Source organism: Euprymna scolopes, chromosome 25 (assembly GCF_053919585.1).
Source record: "Euprymna scolopes isolate OS-2025 chromosome 25, ASM5391958v1, whole genome shotgun sequence".
Taxonomy (NCBI): Eukaryota; Metazoa; Mollusca; class Cephalopoda; order Sepiida; family Sepiolidae; genus Euprymna; species Euprymna scolopes.
In genome coordinates this window covers 7,012,206-7,034,422 of record NC_136506.1, presented here as the reverse complement: position 1 = coordinate 7,034,422, position 22,217 = coordinate 7,012,206, and positions in this window count along the sequence as shown.

Genomic DNA, 22,217 nt, shown 5'->3' with positions numbered 1-22,217 from the left:
ATTTTTATTTGACTTTATAACTTAGTCCATCTATGAATTCTGATGATGCTAGTTGGATTTTTCCTCTCTTTGAGGATTTTCCTCTAGTTGAAACAATTTGTAAACTCATTCTGGACTCACAGTAATAAATTTCCTATGTATATATATATATATATATATATATATATATATATATATATATATATATATATATATATAAGAGCAATAGTTAATAAAACATGTTAAAAATATTTTGAAAAAGAGTTAAAAACATATTTAATTTAAAAAGGAAGCACAAAATAAGTGGATAGTCCTTAATCTGTGGTGTTTCGAAGAAATACTTTCCTTCTTATCAGAGAGTAGGATTTAGCAAAATGCGGGATCGGATTTTGCTGGCAAAAGTATTTAATGAAACTACAAGTAAATCACAGATCTTACTTGGTAACAAATAGTGAAGCAGAGGAAATATGGTGAAGAAAAAGGCGATTTCACGTGAATGGATAGTCTGGTAAAGGGTAAAATATCTAATAAGGATAAAATCCAAAAACTCCAAATCCAAAAAAGTTGGTTAAATTTCCATTTCCACAAGTAAAATTCTATGGAATCGCGCAATTTTAAGATGGTCCAAAGTAATCCAAAAGGTAGAAACTCGTGGAATAATTCAGAAAAGGGTGCAAGAAAAAGGAAATGAGTTCAAATAATATTATTAAAAGGAACATAAGATGTGTGTGAAAAAAGAATTTAAAACGACTGCCAAGGCTGGGCTGATTTTGGGAGAATGAGTGAAGAAAAAAATTGAAGTTAATTTTAGAATAGAAAAGCCGATGTCAAAATGATCTAGGCAAGATGACATTGAAATGGCGCCAAATTAAAAGCAAAAAAGGGATCAGCTGAAATATACAAGTTATTACTCAAGAATTAAATTATCAGCAGAAGTTATTAAAGGAAGCAAATGAATTAATGATGAGTTAAATACATACATACATATATATGAATACACACAATTACACACATATATATATACATATATATATATACATACATATATATATATATATATATATATATATATATATATACAACAAACACACTCACATATACACACATATACATACATATAAGTAAATAGATGAGTAAATAAATAAAGAGTCGAAAAAAGTTTTAAGGGGAGATCATTTTATATATATATATATATATATATATATATATATATATATATATATATATATATAGTTGTAGTTAGTTTAATAAACAAATTATTAAATTAATAAGATCAACTGCATAGAGATATGGATATATAAGTTTCCCTGGATAAAACTGAATCGTATTCAAGTTTCTTTTCCGTTTCTTTTTATCCGTATCTATTTTCTCAAATGATGAATCGGTTTTGATGAAAAGAAAATAATGAAAGTAAGAATACAGAAACATGAGTTGGAAATTAATGATGGATGACAACAATTTGAATAATTCATAAAATAATGCCAAGGAGTCTGCGGAGAGTGCCAGACATTACAACCAGCCTCGAGAATACATTGGCCTAATTGAGACGATAAGAACTGAAATCCTGGGAATATGAATCCAAATATCTTCTCACAGAATTGCAGAAAATGCCAAATCAAAACAGACAGATGAGGTTTCACTTTTCTTCAATTGTCCGTGAATAAATATAGTATAGATATTTTATTTTTTTCCAGTCATTTTTACTTGAATACATAAACTTATATAACTGAGATCATATATTACTGTTCGTAATATTTTAGACGAAGGACTGATTATTTTTATTACTTGTTTTAATCAGACTATCGTTCTCATCTCGAATGTTAATTGTGCAACATTTCGGTCGATGTAGCTTTAGACCTTCATCAGGCATGTTGGTCACTATCTTGGAAAAAAGTAGATGGTTTCGTATTCTTGGAGTTGGTTTTGTTTTTTGACGTGGTTTCGTGTATGTGAAAAAACATTGTTGAAAAAGGGAGGTAACTCTAATAAAGTTTGACAGGGGTTATCTCCCTTGTATCTATCTTAGCAGCTGCGAGCTGTGGTGTGTGGTCCACATTCATTTGGGATACTGTTTGTTATATGCGAGAAGGCGGCTGCCAAGTACTTGGAGTTAGTGAGTTTGTAGACAGGAAGTCGGGTACAATAAAATTTTTTGTGGTACCAATAAAAATTGGGGACATAAGAAATGCAGTGGAATTACTTATTGATTGAGAGCCAATAACCAGTATATATATATATATATATATATATATATATATATATATATATATATATATATATATAATTGAAATGACCTTGTAACAGGTGTTATAACCCAACATCCGGTTTACGACATCCGGTTGCGCATGCGTACATAAACCCATGACAGCGTAAACAAATAAACACAAATCGCTGGACCGGTTTCGTTCGAACAAAAGGACGTCCTTAGTAAAGCGAATATCTTAAATTTATTGAATAAAAAACTTCAAGATATGGGAAGCAAACGTAAAACGTGATTCCAAATAATACGTATAATCGTCGACCTGTTTCAGATATACGATATATATTATACTAAATAATAAACGCGACAATAAAACGTATTGTTTTACTGCGTACGTTTTTAGCGTCCCAATTTTTTTTTTTGCATTTAAATTATTCAAATAAACACTTGTTAATACTTTCTGCATTTTTTTTACATGGTTCATTTCTGTAAGTTATTTTCACGCAATTTTCTTACAAGTAAATCTACTTTAATTCGTTGACAACCATAAGAGCATTTTACAATGGCGATTTACCCACCGTCTTCCTCTTTTTTAATTTATTCTCCATTTTTTAATACACCTTTCTTAAAAACATTCATACATTTTCTTCTACGCTAAACCAAAGCGGTCTACTGTTTTTCCTGTAATTCTGAGAGACTCAAGAAAAACTTGAGATTAAAATAAAATAATGTATTTTAAAATATTCTTGCTAATTTTAAATAAACCTTACCGAAATAACTATCAACTTTTACCTAATTGAAGGAAAATATTTAAAAAAAACACACACAAAGATATTTCTATTTGACTATTGCATTTTGTACTTTTTTTATAAATTAATTCAATAAAAGTTTTTGCAAATGAAAACATAACATATATTTCCTTAATATAATTAACCCAAAGAGGTCTACTATTTTTCCTCTAGTTCTGAGAGACTCAATAAAAACTAGATTAAAATAAAATAATGCATTTTAAAATATTGTTGCTAATTTTAAATAAACCACACCAAAATAATTATAAACTTTTACCTAATTTAAGGAAAATATTTTTAAAAAACACAAAAATATTTCTATTAGGATATTGAATTTTGTACTTTTTTTTTTTATAAATTAATTCAATAAAAGTTTTTGCAAATGATTATAATATATAATATTATATAATTAACCCAAGAAGGTCTACTGTTCTCCGCAAATTTTCCTATTCTTCTAGTATATAGACACAAAAAAAAATTGTTGATGCAGTGCCATTGAGAAATTTGGTAAACAAAGAATATCTCAGCAATCTGGAGATGAGGAAATACAGAACTGCCAAAAAAGTGATGCTGTTTATTAGTGCTACCATTTTCCAGAGATCCATTGATATAAGATGCATTGGCGTTCTAATAGAAACAAGCAAAAATGTTCACTCGGAGTGGAGACGAGTTCACTTCGCTTGTGCGGATGCAGACCAGTTTATCTCTTCTGATCTCAAAGATAATTGGTGAAGGAAGACCTCAAAAGGCAACGGAATTTGTTTGTATCTATTTCTGTTAACATAATTCTTAAGACATCTTTGGGAATTGGTAATAAAATTTGCTGACACTTTTATTGCCCATTCGTTTTAAAGGCTTTCAAGTTACAAAAATAAATTGCATCAATTCTATTTTCCCAAAAGATGTCTGGCCTTCAAGAAAAAAAAAATAATAGCATTAGAAATGATATACTTGATTAAACATATTTCCAAAAATTACTAACTGTATCCATCCATCCGTGTATGCATACATATATATATTTTGGGGGTTTATATAAAAAATATAACTTTAAGGTATATATCCTTTATAATATGCTCCAAAATGTGTCAAATAACAAGCTCAATGAATTAGCTTTCCAACTTCAGAGTACTAATATTGGCTGAAATTAAAAAAAATAGACAAAAATTATGATTGTGGACTAATACTTTCCTTTGATCATTGGAATGCGACCAGTAACAAAAATAGTTACAATTCCTCTATCCTAGATGTCTTGGCTTCAAGAAAAAAATATAATAATATTTGAAATAAATACATAATATTTGATTTAACATATTTAAAAAAAATGACTAACTACATCCACACACACCCATCAGTGGGTAGGGATTAGCAAAATGCGGGATCGGATTGTGCTTGCAAAAGTATTTAATGAAACTACAAGTAAGTCATAGATCTTACTTGGGAACCAATAATGAAGGAGAGGTAATATGGTGAAGAAAAAGGTGATTTCACGTGAATGGATAGTCTGATGAAGGGTAAAATATCCAATAACGGTAAAATCCAAAAATTAAAATCCAGTTTGAACACCAGCTAGATTCCAACCCTCAGCCTGAGACCTCCTACCACCATTCAGTTTCTTTTTGAACAAAAATAAACCTGAACGGATTCATACTCGTTCACAATGGTACCAACTGCGTTTGTCACCTCTTATTTGCCATCGTCATTTTTTTGTCTTTTTCTTGCCTGTGTCGTCTTTTAGTTGTAGGGTTGATTACCACCGACATTCAGCCCGCAACAAGCAGAACCTGTCATGTAAAAATTCAAATTTTTTGTATCAAATTAAATTCATAGTTATTGCTATCGCAATTAAAAAAGATCACTTGAATCTGCATTTCCTCTTAACATCCTTAAGCTTGATTAAATCTTGCTCTTTGAGAAAATTTCTAGAATTAAAATCAAAATTTGAGGCAGATTGGTCCAGTCGTTTCTGAGAAGAAAGTAGAATGGACAGTAAACATACAGAAATTTTAACTTCGGTAAAAACAAGCAAAAGTTATATCCCGTTGATTTTGAATGAGTGATGTATGCTTAATTGATGGTTGAATATGATTAAATCTGTGCTCATTTTTGCAATAAATGATAATCACTATTCATCTGTATATCATTTCGATAGCATGTGTGTTATTTTCTCTGTCACGATTATATCCGGGTTGTTTAATTGTTATGTACTTCCATTTCTTGTCATAAATAATTTTACCAAGAATTCTTCATAAGTTTTGGTTTTGGTTTCGATTATAGCTGATAGCCCTTAAGTCATATATATATATATATATATTCAGATGTCTCTGTACAGTCTCTAAAGACGAAAGACACCCTTTGTAAGGATAGCTGCGCATGTAATTGTAAGGCAAGGGTTGTGCAATCTCCAACCACACCTCTCCTGAATCGGCACTGTTTGAGTCCAGTGGCAAGGAGAAGTCGAGGATGACTGGAAACAATGCCGAGATAAGTGGAGAGCACATACAACACCCAGAAGTCCCAAATGATCACCCATCTGGTACTAGCCAGGCTAACCCTAGCTTAACTTCACTGATCTGATGAGAACCGGTCTGTCAAACGGTGTTATACCGTATATATACATATATTTTTTTCATAAGTTTTTATTTCGGTTTCGAATCAAGCTAATGCACCCAAGTCATATGGATATATCTTCTTTATTTTTGAAATCGTAACTTTATGATATACAAAAACCGATAGAACATTAACTCTTTAATAATATATACAAAATCTGCAAGAATTAAAATATCATATTTAAGCGTATTTTACGACCGAGCTTTGCTGGGCCTTTGTGCTAGCTTAGATAAATACTTTTGTAGTTTTAACAAGAAAACTAAAATAATATTAGAGAGTCTCTACACTGAACATCTACAGAATGCCAACATCAATTACATATGAATGAGCCCCCTGTGGAATTTCCACAGATCCCGCTAGTCCTTATTAATCCTTAAGTCTGCATCTTGTAATAACAAAGGTTCATACAAAATTTAAGGCAGATCGGAACAGTAGTTTCCGAGAAAACATCTAGAGTAAATGTGGTTTTGTAGTAACTAATCCCTATTGGTTACTAATAGATTCTAACTGTGCATTAGAAAGATACCATAATAATTAGTTTGCTTCACCTTATCTGAACGAAAGTCTATACAAAATTTCAGGCAGATCGGTCCAGTATTTTTGGAGAAAAAAGTAGAATGGACAAACAAAAAAACAAACAAACAGACAGACTAAACAAAATATTATACAAATAAGCGTTATGAGGCATAACATTTGTGTAAAACTGTTGTATCCAGGCATTTAATTTTTACCCGCCCTGGGACGAGTAGTCTTCGAATAAAATGATAAAGTCGAGCATTCATGTCAATCAGGTATCGATATTTATAGCCAATCATTGATTTATTTGTTCGTCATGGACTGGAAATGAAAACAATTCTTAAATCTCTGAATGTTTTGATTGGATGAGAATGCAGTCACCTTCAAAAGTCTGTGTTATTAAGATCTGCGAGTTAAACAACATCTCCGCTTTTTATTTCTTCCTCTCTTTGAAATAATGGCGGACAGACTTTTATTTTTTTTTAGGTTACACCTGACTGAATAAAGGGGAATTAATTTTTGCAACATATGAACCATTTGTTCAATTGGACTAAAACAAGCAACTGCTTATATGGAACTTTCTTAATAACGATTGCAAATAAAGGTTTACAGTTTTATTGGATGTGTTTTTTTAGCTTGACTCATGGCACTGAAGATGGCTAATTGGTTAAGGACACAGACTGACAACCTGGATGTGTCAAGTTCAAATTCAATTCATTCCACGGAAACGATTTCATTTAAAATGTTGGCAACCTTCACGTGGTCCCTCCAGTAAGTATCTGATCTCTTTCTAGAAAGAATTCTAACTAGAAAGATATCAAGGAAACGAATGCCAACGATAATATAATATAATCTATAATATAAATTTATCCCGCCTGTTTAAATATATGTATGTATGTTTGTATATTTGCCTAAAATTGTTGACAGATGTGACAGATTTTTACAAGATCGGTATCATTGTGAAGCTCAACGTCTCGGACAACAAATATTGAATCATTGGCCATAAACATTAATTCCATCACCCTCAACTGGGCAGTTTTCTACAAAGAGGGTTCGATTTTTTGTGAGCCATTTTTGCATGTAATCTTATTGGTTGGATTGACTTTGCCTAATTTTAACGTTCTGAACTTCCGGTCGCATCATGGAGTAGCGGTAAGATGTCAGGTTTTCTTCCACTTTCTTTTCCACCTTCATGTCACGGGTTCGAGTCAGCCTGCCGACTACCACTTTTTATTTTTTATTTTTGCTTAACACACACCTCCAAACACCTGAGCAACGCCGGGCACACAGGTCAGTCCATACTAAATGGATAAACTGATAGATAACTGATGATAGATTTTTTTCTAATGTCATTTTCTTGTTTGGGTTTGTTTTGTGAATACCATATAAACAAAAATTTATATATAATTATACTTTTTAGTCGATATAAAAACAAAATTAGCCTGTTAAAAATGGGCAAAAGTTATAGCCCATTGACATAGAATGAATGTTTTATGCCAAATTGATGGTTGAATATGATTAAATTTGTACTAACTTTTACATTAAATACTAATCCTATAAATCACTATAAATACCTATAAATACCTATTAATCCCTATAAATCCCTATTAATCCCTAAGTGTGTATCGAATTGATGTCATAACTTTTAATTTGCTGAACCTTATAATAACAAAGGTCCATACAAAACTTCAGTGAAATCAGCCTAGTATTTTCTGAGAAAACCTCTAGAGTAAATGTGGTAGTGTAGCAACTAATCCCTATTAATCCTTATTATTCCTTAACTGGGCATTGAACGGATACCATAATACTTTATTCACTGCACCTAATCATAACAAAGGCTCATACACAATTTCAGCTGAATGTGTTTAGAAGTTTCTGAGAAAAAGTGAAACGGACGGACAGATAGACAGACAGACTAAGAAAAATATAACATAGACTATATAAATAACTATTTACTAGCAGGATCTGTGGAAATTCGACAACGAACTTTTTCATGTGTAATATTGATATTGGCATTCTGTAAATGTTCAGCATAAATGGAGACAAACTATCTTTAGGGTTTTGGAGATAGAAACGTGTAAATATATCTGGTCTGTGACTAATTTAATTGAATAAAATAAACATATCTCATCTGTGACTAATTTAATTGAATAAAATAAACATATCTCATCTGTGACTAATTTAATTGAATAAAATAAACATATCTCATCTGTGACTAATTTAATTGAATAAAATAAACATATCTCATCTGTGACTAATTTAATTGAATAAAATAAACATATCTCATCTGTGACTAATTTAATTGAATAAAATAAACATATCTCATCTGTGACTAATTTAATTGAATAAAATAAACATATCTCATCTGTGACTAATTTAATTGAATAAAATAAACATATCTCATCTGTGACTAATTTAATTGAATAAAATAAACATATCTCATCTGTGACTAATTTAATTGAATAAAATAAACATATCTCATCTGTGACTAATTTAATTGAATAAAATAAACATATCTCGTCTGTGACTAATTTAATGGAAGTATATGTTTTATCAAAGGGGTAAAAATATTGTGGGGTCTACATTTACACATCATAGTATGGCATAATGAATTGAGCATAGAATGGCATAAGTATTAAACTGCATTAGTACAAGTGTGCCTACTTAAAAGTAACCCAGAAAATGTAGTAGAGAGGAGTAACATTCTTTACTTGATAAAATTAACTGTAGCATTGTTTAAATTACCTGTAATGTTATAAAAGATGCCGGAAGTGCTCCCCGTTAACATCTATGCGTTCTGAGCACGTTTGGCAATGTTTGAAGATACTGCCTGTAGATCTTCTCTGGTGATTCTTCTGATAGCGTTGGTAATGTTCTCTTTTAGTTGGTCATAGTCTAAATTGTGAAGATTATTTGCATAAACCTTTTGTGTTAATGTCCCTCAAAGATAAAAATAACATGATGACAAATCCGGGGAACATAGTGGCCATAACCCTTAGCTTATTGTTCTCTCTTCCGTAAAAATGTCATGAACTCGTGTCAGTGATTTGTAAGACGTGTGGCATGTAGCGCCATCTTGTTGGAAAAAGAATTGTATTTTGTCTTGCGGTGTCTGTTAGTCGTTAATAGAAAGATTAGATAGATCGGGATACTTTTAAGTGGGCCACCCTGTATATTTTATAAAAATTATATTGATAGAAGTATGTGGTATTTTGTTTTGCGATTGTTCTTCATGGATTGAGTATTTGTTACTGTCATGTTGTTTTTTGTGGAAAGGCTTTCATAGCATTTGAAAAAGATATTCTTGTCTTCTGTAAAATTTTTGTGAACAGCTAATCACATGTCTCAAAACTTGCAAATGTAAGTGTTAAGGATTCATGCATATTTACTAACCATTGGCGCAACGGGTGGATGTTGGATTTATAGAGTAGAAGAAATAAACGCTGAAGATTTGTTAGAGAGAATGTTCACAGTTTTCGGTGTCTCCTGGGAGAGAAGTAATAGATCTTTAAACACCTCCTTAAGATATGAATGTTTTGAGAGAGTCAGTTGGGTCGAAATTAATTAAGAATATTAGGAAAATGAGTGTAACTGAATGATAATTTCCTGTTTCACGTATTGGCAGGAAAGAGGATCAAATTGGAATGGTGTGTGGCGCCTGTGTATATATTGCTACGATGATTTTTTTCGGGGAGGGGGGGCAAAATCTGTTTTATTAAAATAGAGTTTAAGTAAGAGTAATCAATTCTCCATATAGAACATTTTTTTCATCTCTCTTATGTTCCCCTAGAAAGATCAAAATCAAGATATAATGCTACTGACTTATATCTAGAATCCTTATTCCAATTTTGATTAAACTCTATTACATGATTTTTTCTAGAAAATATCTAAACTTTAATAGACGTAATTGAAATTCAGGGAGAAGCTTGCTTAATTGCTGTCTACGAACTATGGATCAAATTTAATGCAAATCTGAAATATTTAAATTTTCAAATAGAAAGCCGTATCCATTAATATATCTCCTGAAAATCTTTTAAAATACTCCAATAAAAACTGAAAATCGAAAGCATTTAAATTTTCTTTAACAGCTTTCACCCCATCTATTATCTCTTTATATAAAACTAAATTAAATTAATTATAGCCCACATTACCTACTCTCACGACTGGTAGCTCTGCTCCGATTTTAATAATGATTAATTTCTAGTTTCGAAGTGTATACTATAAATATAAATATAAAAATACACATCTCTAGCAATATAAACAAAGTTAAATAGTTTTAAAATAGTGTTCGGATTTTTTTTGGTGGTGGTGGGGGGGTTCTCGTGAACATTGTGTAATAAGGAGGTCTCAATATTTTTCAAGCAGAAAATCCGTTTTTTTTTAATTATATTTCTCTTTTTCTTCTTTAAGACATTGCGTCTTTTTTTTTTAAATGAACTCTTACAGTGATTTAATGCTCAATCGCTGTACTTTTTTTTGCCTCAAGAAAATGTCATTTGAAAATAACCTTTTTTATTAATGCACAGATAAAATGAAAAAAAATAGGCGCTAAAAAAAATTTACGAAACGAAAAATGTGACGGAAAGAAGCCAATTTTTTTTTTTCTGTTTTCAAAAAAATCTCTCAGAAAATATCCATTTTACCTTCAAATTTATCACAGAAGCTGCAAAAAGAAAAAAGGAAAAAAAGAATCAGTATCAAACTATTAACTAAGTACAAGTAAATATATAAGTAAAACTACTCTCTAGGTAGTCGTATTTGCAAGTTAAAAAAGTTGTTTGTTTTTTTTAAAACTATATAAAGCACTAATTTTACTCGGCATTGTTCGGCGTTGTTCGGCATTGTTCGGCACTGTTTTTACTTTCATTTTAATTTCGCTTTGTAACAATAACTTTTACTCCACAATAGAAAAAATTTAGACTGGATTTTGTCACGCGAATGCCTGTTATAACTGCAAAATTAGAGAAAGAAAGCAGTGTGTTTGGGCTTTTATAGTGTGTGCAAGAATATTTATAGCATTGTGGTTGGTCTAAATTAACACCTTATTTGCATTTTAGTCCAATCAAGATTCGATATTTAATAACAACTTCTGGGGCTGCTCTGCACTTTATTTTCAAGGTTTTTTTCTCAAACACATATATTTTTTTTAGAGGACCGTAGAAAGTTGATTTCGGGTTTATTTTCCGCAGCCCCGTGATTCTTGCTTCCCTTATTTTGTTCTTTAGTCCTCACATACTATGTACAATGTTTCCTGGCATTTATCATTGAAATGTTTTTGAACTTAAAGTAGTTTTTGCTTGACACGTGATTGCTTGGTTTATGTGGTGTACATTTCATAAAAATGGCTCCTGTGTTTTGAAAAACACACAAGGGCCACTTTTGGGATGATAACCATATCATATCAACGAAAACTTAACTCACGTGTACACTAAAATTTAAACGAACATTGCATCGTTTTTACTTAAATGCAACCCCATCTGCCTAACATGTTAAAACTATTAGAAAACAGCTGAATATGTGATAATGCACACGTGATCAAATTCTAGTGATAACTAATTTTCTCTTTCACTCGATTTCTTTATCTATCTTTCTCTTAATATCTCTCTATTTATCTCTTGGACCACCCAAAAACAAGCATTTAATGTAAACATAAGCAAAACTCTGTAACCAGCCCTGTCCCATATTTTTGCTAGTATAATTAATGAATAAACATATACTACACTACCTCTTAAAAAGGAGGTAATGCCTTGGTGAATCATATCATGACGACATTGTATTTTTTTTTTCAAAAGTCTTACAGTGATATAATGTCCAATATTATATCCCTATGTTTTTTTGTTTGCCTCTGGAAAAATGTCATTTGAAAATAACCTTTTTTATTAATGCACGAATAAAATGGAAAAAAAAAAGTGCAAAACGAAATTTACAAAACGAAATAATATATGGTGAAAAATGTGACGGAAAGAAGCCAATTTTTTTTGTTTTTGTTTTTCAAAAATTTCTCAGGAAATATCTGCTTTACCTTCAAATTTATCACAGAAGCTAAAAAAAAATATGTATCAAACTTTTGGAATCAGTACAAAGATATAATAAAATGACTATCTTTGTAGTCATATTGGCAAGTTAAAAAAGATTTTATTCAAAATTATATAAATCACTTACTTTACCCGGTATTGTTCAGGACTGTTTTTACTTTTATTTTTATTTCGATTTTTTTTTTACAATGACTTTTCCTTCGCACCGAAAGAAGCTAGACTGGATTTTATTGCACGAATATCTGTTGTATCTTGAAAATAAGAGTAAAAGGAGAAAGAAAGTTGTGTTTGAGTATAGTATGTGTAAAAATATTACATTGCGATTGATCCAAACAAACTCCTGATTTGTATTTGTATTCAGTCCAGTCGAAAATATATATTTAATATCTTTCGTAGTTGCTCTGCATTTCATGTTCAATTTTTTTTCTCAAACACATTTAATTTTTTTAAAAGGAAAAAGTGGATTTTGGGGTTATTTTTCAGCAGACTCGTAATTCTTGCTTTCATTATTTTTTCCTTTAGTCCTCGCATATAATGAGCGATTCTTCTTACAAAGATGAGAGAATTGCTGTTTTCCGGGTTGAAATCTATCTAGGTAGCATTTATCATTGACATGTTTTTGAACTTGAGTAGCATGTTTTTTCTTGGCACGTTGCTGTTTCGCTTGTGTGGTGTGCTTTTCATAAAAAAAGTGTTTCGATATTTAGAAAAACGCACAAGGGCCACTTTTGGAATCATAGCCATATCAAATCAACGAACTTAACTGACTGGTACTCTTAAATTTAAACGCTTCATCGAACATAACATCCTTATATCTTTATATCTCAAATCCAACCCCATCTACCTAACATAAGTTAGAATTATTAGAAAACAGCTGAACGTGTGATATTTCACACGCAATCAAATTCGACTGATAACTTTGATTCTCTCTTTCTCACACTCTATCTATCTATCTATCTATCTCTCTATCTATCTCTCGGACCACCCAAAAATAAACATTTACTGCAAATACTAGAAAACTATGCAACCAGCCCCATCCCATATTTTTTGCCAGTATAATTAATGAATGAACATGTACTACACGCTCTCTTGAATAGGAGGTAATGCCTTGGTTGGTTGGTTGGTTGGTTGTTTTTGATTTACGGCATGTCAACCCTTTTCGGGTTATTTAATGCCGAATCCAAAGATTTTGAAGAAAAAAATTTTAATTGAATATATTTGTTGTTTTCTAGTCGGTTTCTATTCAACCCATAGTTGGAACCCTAACAGGTACTACCACTCTGGGTCTGAGTGGACCTGGGAGCAATGGTAATTAAAGGGTGGCTCCACACTCCCCAAATCCCACAAGCTGGGGCCTCACCACTGAATATAGTTTAAGGTCATATCCAGGACCCCCATTGAGGGACTTTTACTCTCTGCAGGAGGCAGTCGGTGTATTCTAATGCCCCACCGACAGGGCCGTAATGCCTTGGTGGATGGTGTCATGATAACAACATAAACTTTACGCTATCCCCTACAAAAATTAGGAAGTAATGCCTGAGGCTATTGTATCATGGTGAAGGGACATACATTATACTACCCATATATATTGTTACAGGTAAAAGGGCTGTCCCTTCCCATGTAAATAAGATGAATATTAGATAAGTGAAAATGAGATGAGGATAAGCCTAGAATCGAACCCTGTAAGTAAAGTTAAGAAATGGAATGTTAGAAATGAAGTCTATTGTTAATTCTTTTGGAAATCTGAATATTAAATATGTCAATAAAAGAATGAACAATGCGAATTAAATTATGTTGTTTAAAATAGGTTGGAGTTATATATTGAGGATTCTTTTGTTTGCCGGGGGTGTGTTTGGACAAACATATATAAAGCCACGTGAAATTGGTCACGTTTGAAAAACACACCTGGCGTCATAAATAAAGGGAGATTCTCAATATAGAATTTAAGAGTTAGTTAGTAAAGGGAGTTGAGTTGAGAGTTGAGAGTCGGAGAGTTGAGAGTCAGACAGTTGGTCACTTGATCCCTTGGAAGCTAAGAGAGAGCATTTAGACTATGTAGATCCAAATTTGAATCCGTGACGTCATCGACCGGCCGATTGGATGAATAAAGAAGTCATGATTATGTTGTAACTGTTGTCTTGTGTCATCCTTCATCACGAACGAAAGGTAATTGTGTTTATCATCTTATAATGAACATTATGTAACCCTTCTTAGATTATGTATCTCCCTTCTTTGTGTTAAGAACTGTGCATCATATCACCCTCTCCTCGGTATATGTTAAGAAGAATGAATTTTCGCAGTCGTCGACATGATGCAATATATATATATAAATCTCATTATTATTCTAATATCCGTGTTAAAAGAACGATTATATATGAACACCCCAAGAAGCATATAAGAACTGGTATAAATGCCTCTCTCATCATCGTTATGCCCCAATATGAACTCCCCGTCATCTTTAAATATATACCCTGCTATTCAACAATATGAGAAGGTAATGCCTTAGATGATGGTATACTGAGAACAGAGCATAGGCTACGCTATCCCTCCCAAAAATTAGAGGAGGTAATTGCTGAGAGTTTCGTATCATGGCAAAGAAACATATAGTATACCCATCAAAAGGAGGAGACGATGCCTTGGAGGATGGTATTAGTGATCACAAAACAAATACTACCCTACTTCCTTCTCACAAAAAAAAGGACCAATCAGTGTTAAGTAAGAAAACTTTTGCTTTTAGAACTGCACGCCTGTGGAATTATCTTCCGTTTTCTGCTTTCCGGCTGAGTACAATATGGTTGTCTTCAAGTCTAACGTAAATAAGTTCTGGATGAGCCGTTCCATATAAGTTAACAAATTTACCGAATTTTCATTAATAATGATTACTATATTTTCCAATTTGTACTGTACACTCTTTAAACCTTATCCTTGAGTGGCCTCTTGGCCTTGATAATGTGGTGATGCCTGTGTAAAAAAAAAAAAAGTTGCGTCCACACATTTCTATCAGCAGTTTTAAGCCTCAGTTGGTTAGATTGTCATACACAAGTTTAAAATTAATTTCTGTTAATCTGTCATGCTTAAGTTTGAAACCATATTTTTGTTAATCAGTCATGTATAAGTTTTGAATCACATTTTTGTTAATATGTCAAGCTTAAGTTTTGATTTACATGTTTGTTAATATTTCATGCATAAGTTTTAAATCACATTTTGTTAATCAGTCATGCTTAAGTTTTAATTTAGATTTTTGTTAATATGACATGCTTAAGTTTTAAATCACATTTTTGTTAATCTGTCATACTCAAGTTTTAAATTACATTTTTTTCGTCTGTCATGCTTAAGTTTGAAATCCATTTTTTGTTAATCTTTCTTGTTTAGGTTTAAATTACATTTTTGTTCTTCTGTCATGCTTAAGTTTGAAATCACATTTTTGTTAATCAGTCATGCTTAAGGTTAACATTACTTTTTTGTTCTTCTTTCATGCTTAAGTTTGAAATCACATTTTTGTTAACCAGTACTGCTTACGTTTGAAATTACATTTTTGTTCTTCTGTCATTCTTAGTTTTGACATTTTTGTTAACCAGTCTTACTTAAGTTTGAAATTACTTTTTTGTTCATCTGTCGTGCTTAAGTTTGAATCCATAAGTGTACATATTGAATAACATCATCTTATTTTAGATATGTCTAATGTGTGGATAGGATTCTCGATTTGTCTGTGGAGATGTCAGATTGGAACTGTTTGATGTAAGATAATGAATAGCCCGGAAAGAATAGCAGTCAAACACAATGAGTGTTAGAGCGAGCTGAATGATTGATGGATTCGGCGTACAAATATGACCCTAGTGAATAAACAGAAGTAAAAAATATGACATCATTTCCACTGAAGTGTATTATGCCTTATGTTCCTGTCAGTCTTCAAAAAGGATGGACACATAGACAACCAGTCGTCACCAAAACTCCAAATGGAATGGCACGAACGTACAATGCAGTAGTTTAGCAAGATGACGGGAAATATCTCTTTTTGAAGTAGTAAATAACTTCTCTTTCTGTGCCTATCTCTGATTTTTGTAAATTTTATTCCTAATATATGCTTCAGAAATTAAGCCTCTACCAAAAAGAAGACAGGTGCCATATGATTACATTTAAGACAAGGATGAGATGACACACGCGCTTCAGCTAAATGACGTGCAAAACATTCATACATGTTTCAGTGACCACCATATACATGGTGTTCCAGAAGTCTTGGACAAATTTCAAGATTTTATATCTACTGAACTATATACATGTTAAATGAAATTGACATGATTTTAAAACTAAATTAATCAAGATCAACTTTAATATTAATGATTATATACATATGGGCATGCTTTTTATATCTTTCCCTATGTAATCCAACTTACAAAAATCCCACTACCTATGTTAAAAACGCTATAATCACATTGACTATTGTATACCCATTAACACTTATCCTCGATTGGCCTCCGGGCTTTGATAAGTGGTGATTCCTATGTAAAAATAAAATAGTTTTTTAAATATTTAATGTCCAAATGTGTTCACTGCTTGTGAAACCATTTTTTTTATATTTTCACACTAAGTTGTAAATTGCCTTTATTTTAATTTGGGAGTCGCCGCTTATCAAGGCCCCAAAGTTACTCTAAGTAATGTGTATTAGGAAGACATTGAGACAGCATCGTGATGATCAGTAAGGTGGAATATAAGTAGCGTTCAATCATTTAAGATTCAACAAAAACATATTTATATGAGACTTGAAAACGGCTATGTTATAATCAGCTGGGAAGCAGCCCCATGGCATTGTGCTCCTCAGACAGGCATTTCAGTGAAAGAAACTTTGCTCATGGAATTTCCTGTTAGTTTTAGGCACACAGGGAGGGTAAGGGAAATTGTTGACAGTTGTTGTAGCTAGACGAGTATTTGTTGTGAATGTTTTACGGGAGAGGGAACCATAGATTGAAGCTCAGTCGAGCACCTGCCATAAAACTAAGGATAGAGCCGAGATCGATTTATAACATCTCTTCTGTGAGATAAAGTAAGTATGGACACGAAAAGATCATCGCTCATAGATCCAAAGACGATTATTTAACCGGTGAAAGCAGGAAAGGATATTCTTAGCAGCTCTGCCACAGGTGTGGCACCGGTACTCCTAGGACGTATTTGGCTCTTGTCAGTGATGCGCAGGGAACTTTTTAAGGGTAGGTGCTCAATTGAAAAAAAAAATGGGATAAATTATTTGTAAAATTCAGTTGTAAATCTTACTTTTGTCTTGGGTGCATGCAACATCGAAACATACAATTGTGAAATATTTAGAATTTATACTTAGTCACGGATGATGGAAAAAAAACATGATACTCCCAGTAAATAAATAATTCAAGAAAAATATTCCCTAATTTGATGGAAAGATTCCTGAGTTCGACAAGATACGTCTGAAGAAGGTCGTAGATTACATTGATCAAAACATTGTGCGAATAATCCAAATGATACGAGTTATCAATACTCATCTAAAAAAAAACACAATAATTTTTGTTGGTCTGCCACACATAAGTTTGAACTGTCCTTTTAGTTGGTCTGTCACACATAAGTTTTAATTATCCTTTTCTCTTGGTCTGTCACACATAAGCTTTAACTAACCTTTGTATTGTTCTGTCACATATAGTTGGAACTATCCTTTTTTTGTTGGTCTGTCACAGATAAGTTTGAACTATCTTTTTTGTTGGGCTGTCACACAGAAGTGTGAACTATCCTTTTTGTTGGTCTGTCACAGATAAGTTTTAACAAACCTTTGTATGGGCTGTCACACATAAGTTTGAACTATCTTTTTTCTTGGTCACACAGAAGTTTGAACTATTCTTTTTGTTGGTCTGTCACACATAAGTTTTAAGTAACCTTTCTATTGGTCTGCCAGACATAAGTTTGAACTATCTTTTTTCTTGGTCTGTCACACAGAAGTTTGAACTATCCTTTTTGTTGGTCTGTCACACAAAGTTTTAAGTAACCTTTCTATTGGTCTGCCAGACATAAGTTTGAACTATCTTTTTTCTTGGTCTGTCACACAAAGTTTTAAGTAACCTTTCTATTGGTCTGTCACACATAAGTTTGAACTATCCTTTTTGTTGATTTGTCACACATAAGTTGAATCTGTTTATTTAGTTGGTCTGTCACACGTAATATTATAATAGCATTTTCTTTGTGAACTGTGCTGCATAAGTGGATGTATGTAAAAACTATCTGTCCTTGTTGATTTTTCTCCTTTTGCTTGGCATGATTCAAGCATTTGTATTGATTCAATTTTCATGCCACAACATTTCTTGAATACATCGTAGGCAACAAAAGCAGCAGCAACAACAACAACAACAACAACAACGTACATCTATCATGTGAAACCATTGATTCAACCATGTCTCCAAATTTGTAGACTGGAAAATGCAAAAACTATTTTTTTTGTTTGTTTATGTTTTTGCCGCGTTTGTATCGAGTGCTGTTTTCTGCAAAAAAACTTTTCGCTGTTGTTCTTCCTTTTTTTCCACATGTAAAGCTATAAATTGTCTTGCATATATTTCATGTTTTATCTGATATTTTGCACTTCCTAAGTTCATAAATAACAAATGAAAGGTTTAAAACCAGAAGATAAAAATGATAGATTTTCGGCTACATAATTTATGACATGGAAGGAATTTCATTTTAAGATACAGAAAAGATTGAAACACAGATAATTTTCGGAAATCATCCTCCCCTGTTTATTTTCTCTCTCTCTCTCTCTCTCTCTCTCTCTCTCTCTCTCTCTCTCTCTCTCTCTCTCCCTTTCTCTCTCTGTCTCTCTCGATACACACACACATATATATATATATATATATATATAGATAGATAGATAGATAGATAGATATATGAGTATATATAGACACATAAATCTACACGTACACACACACACACACACACACACACATATATATATATATATACATATATATATATATATATATATATATTGGTGGCTTCATTTAGTTTTGACAGAATATGAATGTTATATAGGGGGTCTTATTAAAAGAGTGTCTTTGAGAGAGATGCTTTATTAAGAGGGATGTTTAGAAAGAGTCTTATTACAATGAGGGATGTTGAAAGACTCCGTGAGAAAGAGAGTTTTGTTGTAAGAGACTTAGAGATATTGTTCATGTTAGGAGAGATTCTTATATTTTAAAATGTTCATTCCTTAATTGTGTAGAATGGAAGAGAAGGAGAAAGCTCTTTGAGTGAAGGGGATAGTGTTCAGACAGTTCAGACATTGTGTAGACATGATGATGTGTAGACGTGTATGTAAAGACATTTTATAACACACATATATAATACAATTTAACTTTACCTTATTGTAAGAATCATAAACAAGACGAGCTTTACAAAACACATAACGGTTTATTTCGTCACAGGGCCGTGTTTCCATCACCAAGAATTCAAAGTCTCACATTTTCTTCTTGAAGTGACGTCTCGCTTCCTAGACGCCTGACTGTCTCTCTCCGAGTTTCTTCACTGACTGACTAACTCTAAAGTTTTTTCTCTATTCCTAGAACTTTCTATTTTCTGTGACGTCATACACATGTTAAAACATGTGCCTTCTTTCACGTGCTCTGGACATACGTGTCCAAAACTTTTCCTATTTCTACAAAAGGAATTTTAATCTATATTCAATATGTTAAAAACATTATCTTATAAGCTGCATTCTTTCAATTTAAAATTTCATAACAAACTTGATAGTTAACATTCTTTCCTTGAAATATTTATCTATATTCTAAACAAATGTTTGTTTTACATTTTTAAATTCTCACACGAAATCCATTTCTAAAACAAAATTACGAGGTTCGAATTTGTCTATTGCTATTTTTTTTTTATTTTAAACTTAATTCTCCATTTTTATACTTACATGAAAAGGGGACAGCCCTTATCATGTAGCATGAATACCCACTGTGCGTGAAAGTTTTGTGGCAAAAGTTGCTAATTTCCAACCACATATCCCCTGAATCGTCAGTGTTAAATATGGGTGGCAAGTAGAGGTTCAGGGCGACTGAAAAAAATATCGAGATAAGTGGAGGGCACATACAGCGCCTGGTCCTAGCCAGGCTCAACGTTGTATAACTTCGGTGATTTGACGAGTATTGGGATGTCAATGTGATATATATATATATATATATATATGTATATATATATATACAGAATAAAATACATATAAAACACAAACATATATATACGTATATCTATATGCATATATACATATCCACATGCATATACCTACATAAATACACAACTCACATATACATATACATACATGTCGATATATATATATATATATATATATATATATATATATATATATATATATATATATATATATATATATATATATATATACATACTTATGGATAACATACGTACATATGAATACATTTATGCATATATATATAGGCGTGTGTACATAAACATATATATATAATCATACAGATATGTACATATATACATACATATATATATATATGTATATATACATACATATATATGATATAAATTTGGCGTGTTTTCTGCATAGATATTCATATTAAAAACACTTTTCTTCTATTTATCTAAAAAGAAACAGCGACTTTGTTTTATAAACATGTCTTCATAGCTCAGGTATTAATATCAAAGGAAAAAGTAAATCGTAAACTAAACGTTTTGGTTTCGATTCTCGGTGGTTGTGCACGTGTCATTTTTTTTTTTTTTGATATTTTAATTCACTACAATATATTGGGTCCAAAATAATATAATAATAAGTACGACATTTGCATTAATAAAATTATCATATTTAATCGTATTTTACAACCGGGTAATGCCGGGCGGCCTACTTGTATATATATATATATATATATATATATATATATATATATATATATATATATATATATATATATGAATACATATTAGCACACACACACATATACACACACACATATATATATATACACACACACATATATATATACACACATATATATATATATATATATATATATATATATATATATATATAACTACTTAATTTACTCACATAAAATTAATATACGAAAGTATAGATTTATGCGTAAACTTTAAGTATTTACTTCAAAAGTGCTCAATACATAGGTAGAGCGAGTTAGTAATTTATAAAATGTATATAGCAATTAAGCTACACTGAATATTCCGCGTTTCATCCACTCTAGGATTCTTCAGGCTTATTCCTATAAGCCTGAAGAATCCTAGAGTGGCTTAATCACCATATACATTTTATAACTTACTAACTATATATATATATATATATATATATATATATATATATATATATATATATATATATATATATATATATATATACACATATATATATACAGGGTGTCAACAAATTCTGGCTACATTATGTAGCCAGACTTTGTGGGCACCCTGTATATATATATATATATATATATATATATATATATATATATATATATATGATGATTGCAACATCTTGTCAAACGAGTGCCACTCCCTCAGACATTTAAAATCCATGAGCCAAAATGTCTGAAGGAGTATCTATACAAATATGATTTTACAGATTATTAGCTTTGTACGACAGCTAAGTCTCTCTTTTGGTTCAAAATGTTGAGATCCAGCAACAAGCAAGAGCAAGATAGCCAGCAACAAATTAAACTGCAGACCAGCTTAATGCGGATACTGGTCTTCCGCTTTAAGGTTTTTTGAATCAGAGATTTGCTTCTCCTAGAAAGGTTGCCTTCACCCGTATATATATATATATATATATATATATATATATATATATATATATACATATACATATATATATATACACACACACACACACACACGTGTTTGTATGTGTGTGTGTACATACACTCATATTCAGTTTAGCTTAATCGCCATATACATTTTATAACTTACTATATATATATATATATATATATATATATATATATATATATATATATATAACTACAGTCATATACACTCATACACATTCACATACACATGACAATATACACAGACAACATAAACATGTACATGAAAAAATAAAGCAACTTCAGAAAA